Source organism: Babylonia areolata, chromosome 28 (genome assembly GCF_041734735.1).
Source record: "Babylonia areolata isolate BAREFJ2019XMU chromosome 28, ASM4173473v1, whole genome shotgun sequence".
NCBI classification, from domain to species: domain Eukaryota; kingdom Metazoa; phylum Mollusca; class Gastropoda; order Neogastropoda; family Buccinidae; genus Babylonia; species Babylonia areolata.
This window is the reverse complement of record NC_134903.1, coordinates 21547477-21558226: the sequence shown is the minus strand read 5'-3', so window position 1 is coordinate 21558226 and position 10750 is coordinate 21547477. Positions and strand designations below refer to the sequence as shown.

The 10750-nt window shown below is 39.9% G+C and overlaps 1 long non-coding RNA gene across 1 annotated transcript; it reads left to right on the top strand.

The window, feature by feature from the left end:
* The first annotated feature begins 8037 nt into the window (after positions 1 to 8037).
* LOC143302018 (uncharacterized) lies at positions 8038 to 9113 on the top strand. Its single transcript, XR_013057871.1, has 2 exons — positions 8038 to 8155; positions 8977 to 9113. It is a non-coding gene; the product is annotated as an uncharacterized LOC143302018 (long non-coding RNA).
* The last annotated feature ends 1637 nt before the right edge of the window (positions 9114 to 10750 follow it).

The following is a 10750-nucleotide window of genomic DNA, read 5'->3' as shown; positions in this document are numbered from 1 at the left end:
TGTGTCTCTGTCACTTTCTGTCTGTCTGTCTGCCCTGACATATGAGCTGATTTATGACAGTGTTTTGACAGATTTCAACTTCACTGTAGGTTCATTGCACTATAAGGCACATGGGGTCTGTCATTTTCACCACCTTTTAACGTCAAACTTCTGGATTTGGAGTTGTCCCAGATACAGTTCTGTTTTGTGACAGTGTGTCAGCAGATTTTAACTACACATTTGGCACAGTTGTACCATAAAGGGACATGGGTTGAAGTTGAAAAAAGTATTGCCTTATATTGTCCATGAAATATGGAACTGAATACAAAAGCGCAGTGTAAACAACAGTTAAGTCATGCCAGTCGTTGCGATGGCTTTATTGAAGTAATTGATAGATGTCACTTGGTTGTACTGAAGTGAGAGAGAGTGGGAGCTTTGATTTTTTTTTTTTTAATATCTATTGATATTGTAGGAATGTTTGATTGTCAGTTTATGCAGTCCCTGCAGTGCTGGGTTCCTTTGTGGTGATTTTTTTTTTTTTTTTTTTTTTTTTTAATTGATCCATTTGATATTATTACCCACTTTGTGATTTATCACTTTGTATTATGATTCGTTCATTGTTTGTGTCACTGATTTTAGGGAATTCAGATGAAAGACAATGAATGTGTACTTGAGGGTAATATGTTTGTAGATCTGTGTTGTAAATGAGTGATGGGTTTTATTATTTCATAGATTAATGTCTTTCTTTTTTCTTTTTTTGTTTGTTTGTTAATATATATATGATTGTGTTCACATTCATGACAGACAAAGTGCAATATCAAACCCCTCTCCCCACCCTTCCACCACCACCCCAAGCTGCCACCCTCTTTCCAAACAAAAGCAAAAAACACACACACACAACACAAAAAGAAAAAAAGAATGAAAGATAAAGATTTGAGCTGGTATCAGATTTATGTTTGTTTGTTGCCAGGTTGGGGAAGGGAGGGGGTTGGGGGTGGGGGGTGGGGTATATGTTTTAATTCCTTTCAGAACAGTCTCTCCCAAAATGCAGGCATGTCAGCTGGTTTATTCACTTGAGGGGTCCATGGCAGGGTCAGTTATGGTTTGGGAAATTTGATCCAGTGTTCACTGATGATCAGGTCAGAGAGATTTTTTTCCGTTCTTCCAGGTTGACATGTGTTGCAGACCTGCTGGTACCAGAACTCTCCTTCCTGCTCATACACAAGCGTGTTAAACATCCTGTAACTCCTGCCACCCCACCACCCCCCCACCTTCCAAACTCCCCATTCTCTCCACCACCACCCCCCCCCACCACCCCACTCCCACCACCCCCACCTACTGAAAATGCCAAGTCTGTGGAGACAGTGGAGGAGAGTAGATAGCGGGTTGAAGGACCGTTGTGTCACTAGATATTTTGTGGACAGCACATTGTCTTTGTTTTTCTCCCCGATTTTGTGCCACTAAAAAACCGTGTCAGCAGCTTTAACTGAGTATGCTTAACAGCAGTCATATTTGTGTGTGATTGAGAGCGAGGGAGAGGCAGCCCTGATGTGGCCTTATGGGTCAGCTGGGCTATAAACAACATGATTTGATTCAGAGAGGGGGAGAATCATTGTGTGTGTGATTACTCATGCATAGACATGCGTCTGTCTGCACTCCTGTGCATGCCCATACTCGTGTGTGTCTGTTTGTGTGTATGTATCAGTGTGGGTTCTTTTGTCACTGGCTTGAATAATGATTGTAATTATTTTTATAGACCAGGATTTCTACTGCCACCCTGCCCCCCACCCTCCCCCCCAGCCTCCCTCACTCTCCCTCCACTACACCTGGATGCTTGTCCTTTGGGTGACAGGATGAACCGAGGTCTCGTCTACAGCATGCACTTTGTAAAAGAACCAATGGCATTAAAAGGGGTTATCCCTGGTAAGATTCTGTAGAAATATCCAAGCACTTTGAAAGTAAAATCTTGCAGACAGAAGAAGAAAAAAAGAAAGAACAAAAAAAAAGGTTGGCACTGCATTTCTCCAGGGAGAGCAATTCAAATTCCAAACTGAGAAATCTGTTGTGACAAAAAGTAATACAATACAATACAATACAATACAATACAATACAATACAATGCTATAAAACACACAACTCAACACAACATAGTAATCTAGAAATGTGACGACTCAACTGACTGGTGTGTTGAATAAACATCGAAACAGGAACTGAACACATGCTGTTTGTTTATGGTGAGTGAGTGTGTGTTGTGTGTGAACAAATGAGAACAATGATGATGATGAATCATTTTTAAGACGCAAAATCTTGCAAGCAACTTTTACTCCAGGGACCGTGATCCTTTCACACAGTTCATGCTGCGCACACGCACACACTCGCACGCATGCACACAAACACACACACACACAAGTTTTAACAAAATGAAATTTCATTCTGAAAAAGATTCCACCAACACTGTTGATATTAAACGCTTGGTAAAGGGACTTAACTATACAGGAACAAAGTGCCTTTTAAAATAGAAATAATTCTTAAACATTAAAAGACAGATAATGTTACTGTTCCAGAAACTCATTTGTAAAAGGGGGTAAGCAGAAACAGAAGAAGGGTCTCAGGAATGGGGCAGGTGCACACTCACTCCTCATACCACAAGCAAGGTCATTTCAGAAGATTATAAGATGTTCAGTAATCCCTTCACCACCGGTAAGATGTTCAGTAATCCCTTCACTACCAACAAGATGTTCAGTAATCCCTTCACAACCAGTAAGATGTTTTGTAATCCCTTCACCACCAGTAAGATGTTCAGAAATCCCTTCACCACCAGTAAGATGTTTTGTAATCCCTTCACCACCAGTAAGATGTTCAGTAATCCCTTCACCACCAATGAGATAGCCAGTAATCCCTTCACCACCAGTAAGAAGTTCAGTAATCCCTTCACCAACAACAAGATGTTTAGTAATCCCTTCACCACCAACAAGATGTTCAGTAATCCCTTCACCACCAGTAAGATGTTCAGTAATCCCTTCACCACCAGTGAGATGGCCAGTAATCCCGTCACCACCAACAAGATGTTCAGTAATCCCTTCACCACCAGTAAGATGTTCAGTAATCCCTCCACCTCCAACAAGATGTTCAGTAATCCCTTCACCACCAGTAAGATGTTTTGTAATCCCTTCACCACCAATAAGATGTTCAGTAATCCCTTCAACACCAGTAAGATGTTCAGTAATCCCTCCACCTCCAACAAGATGTTCAGTAATCCCTTCACCACCAACAAGATGTTCAGTAATCCCTTCACCACCAATAAGATGTTTTGTAATCTCTTCACCACCAGTAAGATGTTCAGTAATCCCTTCACCACCAATAAGATGTTCAGTAATCACTCCACCTCCAACAAGATGTTCAGTAATCCCTTCACCACCAATAAGATGTTCAGTAATCACTTCACCACCAGTAAGATGTTTTGTAATCCCTTCACCACCAATCTGATGTTCAGTAATCCCTTCACCACCAACAAAATGTTCAGTAATTCCTTCACCACCAGTAAGATGTTCAGTAATCCCTTCACCACCAGTAAGGTGTTCAGTAATCCCTCCACCTCCAACAAGATGTTCAGTAATTCCTTCACCACCAACAAGATGTTCAGTAATCCCTTCACCACCAATAAGATGTTCAGTAATCACTCCACCTCCAACAAGATGTTCAGTAATCCCTTCACCACCAATAAGATGTTCAGTAATCCCTTCACCACCAGTAAGATGTTCAGTAATCACTCCACCTCCAACAAGATGTTCAGTAATCCCTTCACCACCAGTAAGATGTTCAGTAATCCCTTCACCACCAGTAAGGTGTTCAGTAATCCCTCCACCTCCAACAAGATGTTCAGTAATCCCTTCACCACCAACAAGATGTTCAATAATCCCTTCACCACCAATAAGATGTTCAGTAATCCCTTCACTCCCAATGATCCCTTCACCACCAATCTGATGTTCAGTAATCCCTTCACCACCAATAAGATGTTTAGTAATCCCTACAACACCAAAAAGATGTTCGGTAACCCCTTCACCACCAATTAATTCATAGTGCAACACTCTCTGTCACCAGAAGCATGGAACAGATTTTTTTGTATTTTGTATTTCTTTTTATCACAACAAATTACTCTGTGTGAAATTCGGGCTGCTCTCCCCAGGGAGAGCGCGTCGCTATACTACAGCGCCACCCTTTTTTTTTCTTCTTCTTTTTTTCTTTTCTTTTTTTTTTGTTGTATTTTTCCTGCATGCAGTTTTTATTTGTTTTTTCCTATTGACGTGGATTTTTCTACAGAATTTTGCCAGGAACAACCCTTTTGTTGCCGTGGGTTCTTTTACGTGCGCTAAGTGCGTGCTGCACACGGGACCTCGGTTTATCGTCTCATCCGAATGACTATCGTCCAGACCACCACTCAAGGTCTAGTGGAGGGGGAGAAAATATCGGCGGCTGAGCCGTGATTCGAACCAGAGCGCTCAGATTCTCTCGCTTCCTAGGCAGACGCGTTACCTCTAGGCCATCACTCCACTATATGGCGTCGAGCAACAGTTGAGGATTCTCCTGTGATGTGTGTACAAAATATGATGAAGAGCAGTAGGTTTGCAGATGACCGACCCATGATCTGGTTACATTTCAATGACGTGGGTGCTCTACCTGGGTGGTGCCGAAATGTGACATAGGAAGTGAAAGGGTTAAACCTAGGCAGTACACATGGAACACACACATGCAAAAAAGCCAAAACCCAGGTCAAGAGCAAACACAAATTATATGCTGGACATTACTGCCATGAAAGGTTTGAACAACATACAAACATCAATGTGATGGGCACAACAGCCAAGTGGTTAAAGCGTTGGACTTTAAATCTGGGGTTCAAATCTCGGTAACAGCGCCCGGTGGGTAAAGGGTGGAGATTTTTTCCGATCATCAGACCAAAACAAGTCATTATTTATAGCAACACCCTTCACTGCGTGTCCAGCACTCTTCTCAAAACGATCTCTGTAAAGAAAACAAGCCCCCATTTACACCATCCACTCTCAACAATCAGTGACATAGAAAAAAAAATGTGCACCAAACATACGATGGGCTAATTCTTCACTCCTCAGTGTTCATCAACACCCGTAAATGGGTGTCTCCATTATGACCCAACAGATTACTCTGTGGTTCCACAAAATATCCCACTGGCAGAATTACATGAGAGTCATATATGCCAAGTTGAATCTGTCTCTGGTAAATCTTCAGCAACTCATCTGCATCAAACATAGGACTGACTCTCAGTGCTTACCAAACCAAACCACAGTTCAGTTTTGTGTGTTTCCACTTTGATGAACAAAGTATCCCATTGGTGCATAATCCAACCACCTCACTTGGGAACCACAACTTCCGAGTCAAATTTGTGTCCCATAACAATTTGCTGTTGAACCCATGCATGTACTCTTCCACAATGCAGCCTGTAAGCTGCGTCAGGTTCCAGTTTCTTCAAGGAATAATTAAAAGTGTGTACCCTTGCTTTATTCTTTCCTCCAAACACATTCTGCGCATACTAAATTAATCCAAAGCCTCTCTCATCCCCCCAATGGAAGTGGAGGGGGCGGGGAAGGTGTTGTGATTTGGGACGTTACATTTCGTACGTTTTTCCTTTGACACGGATTTTTAAGAGGCAGACCAGCATCACATTTCGCCTGCGCGAAGTATGGGAAACCGCCACTCGTTCGTCTGATTTAACCTGCCATTCTCGAAAGGGTTAGTTTTTGCTCGAGTGTGAAAAAACACACTTTTTTTTTCTCTTTTTTTTTTCTTTTTTTCTTTCTTTCTTTTTTTTTTTAAAGGAAAAAAAAGGCACTCTGCAACAATATTTTCGCAGAGTGAGTTCCCTTGCGTTGATATGCACGCGCAAGTTCTGTCGAGCTCGTGAAAAGGGTGTCGACGAACAGAAATCTCTTCCATGTTTTCGCCATGGTTTGTAAAATCGACGAAACTGTAGCTAAATTAGCGACTTTCAGTTTGTCATCCTAAGGCCAAGAAGACCTAAGAAAACGCTTTGTCAGAATTGATGTTCCGTGTTAAAATATCTATTGCCTAAAATACGATATCAAGTGCGTTGTCATCTTTTGCAGATTATTACACCGTTGCTTACATTCCAACACTGTAGTGTATGGGTTTTAAGAATATATTTTCACTGCAAAAAGCAAGATGTGGAAAGATCTTTAGGAGAACCATTTGTTAAAGCATACGCAGATGAATAACTAACTTATACATCGCACTGACTTTCGCACAGAGTAGTAGAACACACACACACGCGCGCGCGCGCGCGCACACACACACACACACACACACACACACACACACACACACACTGTCAGATTAAGTGGAAAGACATTAAACTGAAGACTACAGCTAGTATTACGTGTACAACAACTTCTTGTTCTTCTATTTCTACAGCTACTACCACAAGCAGCATGTGACAGCAGTGGATTTCATTCTCATTCTTTACATGGGCAGTATACCATGCATGAAGGAAATGAATTTTGAATGACTCCTATTCAGGATATGATAACAACAGTTATGATATTCCTAAATAGTATGGAATATATCACGGCTATATTAGTAGTCTTTTGTCAGTTATGGTGATAAGTTTTTTGTGCACACACACACACACACACACACACACACACAGAGAAAACTAATTTCTTATTTTGGAACTGAGATGATTTAGGTACAAAAATAGTTAAGGGTTAAGATTGATTAGTTGTTGAAGAATTGACTGGTGCATAACACTGGTGTATAACAGCTATAAAAATCTATACATATTGCCAGCTGCTATGTGTTGAGCATAGTATGCTACAACCAGCTTCAGATTGCTGTGCCTGAAACACTAACAGTAAATAATGCTATGTTGAAGTTGCAGAAATCAAAAAGTAATTAAGAATATCTTGATGTATAATGATGCATAAAGATCAACACTAGGAGTGGACTGCCATGAAAGGCAGATTATCTGTATATGGTGTTAGTGGCACATAAACATCAACCAATGAGAGTTTGCCCCAAAAGTCATCAGCACCCATGCATTCAACTGATTTGGCCTTTTTCATACAATATTTTCATTGCCAGCCATTATTATAAATATAATAAATATGTATTATTGAATCTTACTTTTGGTGTGGTGAGTGTTGGTGCTGTTACTGTCAGACATGGTTTTGCTTTTCTCAAAGAAAGAAAATGCTAAGGTTTTGTAGGTCTGATCATATTAATATATACGTGTTTGTCAGTTTTTGTCGTTCTTGTCAGTTTTTGCTGTTCTTAAAATGATGCTTGTTTGGCAGTTTTTACCACTGTTAAAATAATGGAAATGCCACTTTCAGGTCTAGATAGGGGTTGGCAGGTTTGATCAGATTTGCATGTTGCATGTTTGTCAGTCTCTACTTCTTTGAAAACAATTAAAATGCTACTCTTATGTCAAATTAGGGGTTGGCACAACTCAGCATGTTCAAGTTTTAATAAAGTTTTAACTATGCTGGAGCATGGAGGATTGCATCAGTTTTGAAACAACTTGACCAACGTTAATTTACGCAGATAGAAAAAAAAAAGGTAGAAAAAAGTTGTCAAACAAAATCAAACAACATTTCCCAAAGCAAAGTTAGAAACAAGTTGTCAAACAGAATTAAACAACATTTCTCAAAACTTAATATACTTGATTAGTTTCAACTGTGCATTTTACTGCCATTGAGTGAAATGCAAAAACTGGAAAAGTTTTTGGAACAACTTTTTTTTTCTTCTTCTTCTTCTTCTTCTTTTTTTCTTCTCTCTCTTTTTTTTTTTTTCTTCTTTTTTTCTTCTCTCTCTTTTTTTTTTTTTTTTTTTTTGCTTCTTTTTTTTTCTTCTCTTTTTTTTTTTTTTTTTGTTGTTGTTGTTTGTTTCATAAATCAGCATACTTTCTAGTAACTGTATGCAAGTTTGTCTGTTTTCGCCCCATGGACAGTTACGACCAGGAAGCGCCAGAGGGAATGAAAGCAGCGAATCAGAGTCTGACTGGGACACGATGGAAGCCCCACCCCCATCGCAAGGTGGCTTTAAATCCGCCGTGCCTCCACCGGTTCCAGAGCGAGAATTCTACGAGACACCATCTCCCAGAACTCGTGCAGTGGTGACAGTTACAGGTTAGGAATCATGTCAGTGCACGTTTCGGTTTCTCATGGAGGGTGTCACTATATTTGGACAAAGCCTTATACGCTGCACCACTTCTTCTGCTATAGGCAGATGTCTGACTGAGGGCACCATAACCAACCGCTGTCAGTCAGGCCTTGAGTGCATGCATGCATATTCATGTACCTATCATGGGTTCTCTTTAATTGTGCCAAGTGTGTGCTGCACATCAGACCTTGGTTTATCATCTCATCTGAATGACTGAGTCGCTCAGACTGATCTTCCAGTCAAACTCAGGAGAAAGGGCAAGACCGCGATTCAAACCCAGATCCTCACAGACACCCTGTTGGTAGATAAGCATTTTAACCATTCTCCACCTTCCTTCCCCAGAACAAGATAGCACAGATGTTTGAGATTTTTTTTTAATAGTATTAAAGGAATTTGTTTAAAAAAAGAAAAAAGATCTTGAAAAGTCCAGATTCTGTCAGTCATGGTCATAAAAGAAAGAAGATGATTTGTCATGTAGGATTTGTTGCAGGTAAGAAACTTTACATTTTCCTTATATGAGAACTCAATATTTGGGATTGGGTTTTAGTGTTGGTTCAGTTTTGGGATAGATAGAGAGATAGATAGATCGACAGATTGTTTCCACTCAATTTCTGCATAATATATATATATATATATATATAGAGAGAGAGAGAGAGATGTATGTATGTACACACACACACACACACACACACACACACACACACACACACACACATATGTGTATGTGTGTGTGGTGGGGTTTTTTTTTGTTTTTTTTTTACACTCAGTTTCTATATGCAACATGCAGGATCAGAAGGACAGGACCTCACAGGGGACGGTGCGCCGACAGGCTACGGGGAAGAGGAGACCCAGCAACGCCCATCCAGCGCCCGAATGGAGGGTGGGAGACTGCCTTCCTCCTCCTCCTATCTGTCTCAAGGGTGAGCGGTTTTTGGTGGTGGCGTTTTGTGGTGGGGTTTTTCACACACACACACACACACCACACACACACATGTTAGCATGTACATATAAGTGCACACACACACACACTCGCATGCTAGCATATACATGTTTGTGTATGTGCACACACACTCACACACACACACACACACACACACACACACACACACATGTTAGCATATACATATGTATGCAGGTGCAGTCTCTCTTTGTTTTGCCTTTATATCTCCCTTTCTCTGTTAATCTATCAATTTTTTTCCTCCCATGTTATTTGGGGGGCAGGGTGGTTATGGTATCCTCCTCAAATTTTTTTATGTTTTTGTTTCTTCCAGTAATTTGTTCATTACATTTTCATATATATATATATATATATATATATATATATATATATATATATATATATATATATATATACATATATATATATATATATATATATATATATATATATATATATATATATATATATATATATATACGTTTCAGTAATTTGTTTTTTGTGTGTGTGTGTTTTTCCCCTAGTAATTTTTTTTGTTATGTTTTCCTCCTGTTATGTTTTATGTTTTCATTTCTTCCAGTAATTTTTTATTTATTTAAATAATCTTTAATTGTTCAACAGTACACATGAATACAATGCAAACTAAGACAAAAGAGCATCAACAAAGCTTAAAGCTTATACTGTGCCCACAACATTGCTCTTCAATTTTAACATGACGGTTGATGAACCATATTAACATTTGTATCAGATAACTTATTCATAAGCAGTAAGTAAAGAAATAAAACAGATAACTGCATGATATAGTAAAAGTAATGCTACTATCAATATCAACATGAGATTAGATTCATAGTCACCAGAGGTATAGTTTGTTATGTTTTCCTTTTTCTTTTTTTTCTTTTTTGTTGTTTCTGTTTGCTCCTTTAAATATGTTTTCCTCCTGTAAGTTTTGTGTTTGGTGTCATATACTGTACCATGTCAAACTGATGCAAACTAGGCCTATCGGTTTGCTCTGCTTGGCCAAATTTCGCGCGGCTAACAGTGAAAAGACCAGCAGTCTTGGCCCGGTCCGCTCTCAGCCAATCAAACGCCTCTGAAAGCTATAAGCGCTGAATCATTTCCTTTGGCCACGGCTCTCCACGCCATCTTGTCAGGTTTACGCTCTGTCTCATCTTACGCTTTATTTGGCTATTAAGCGTATTCATTTTGTTATGTTTTTCTCTATGTGTTGTTGGTTTTTTTGTTGTTGTTTTTTGCAGCGAATCTGGATCAAGAAACCCAAGCCCTGTGCCTCCCTACACGACAGGTTTCCGAGACGCCTTAAGAAGTGGTAGGTCTCCTGCTAATGATAATCTTCTTCTTCTTCTGCGTTCACTCTTATGCACACGAGTGGGCTTTTACGTGTATGACCGTTTTTACCCCGCCATTTAGGCAGCCATACTCCGTTTTCGGGGGTGTGCATGCTGGGTATGTTCTTGTTTCCATAACCCACCGAACGCTGACATAGATTACAGGATCTTTAACGTGCGTATTTGATCTTCTGCTTGCATATACACATGAAAGGGGTTCAGGCACTAGCAGGTCAGCACATATGTTGACCTGGGAGATCGTAAAAATCTCCACCCTT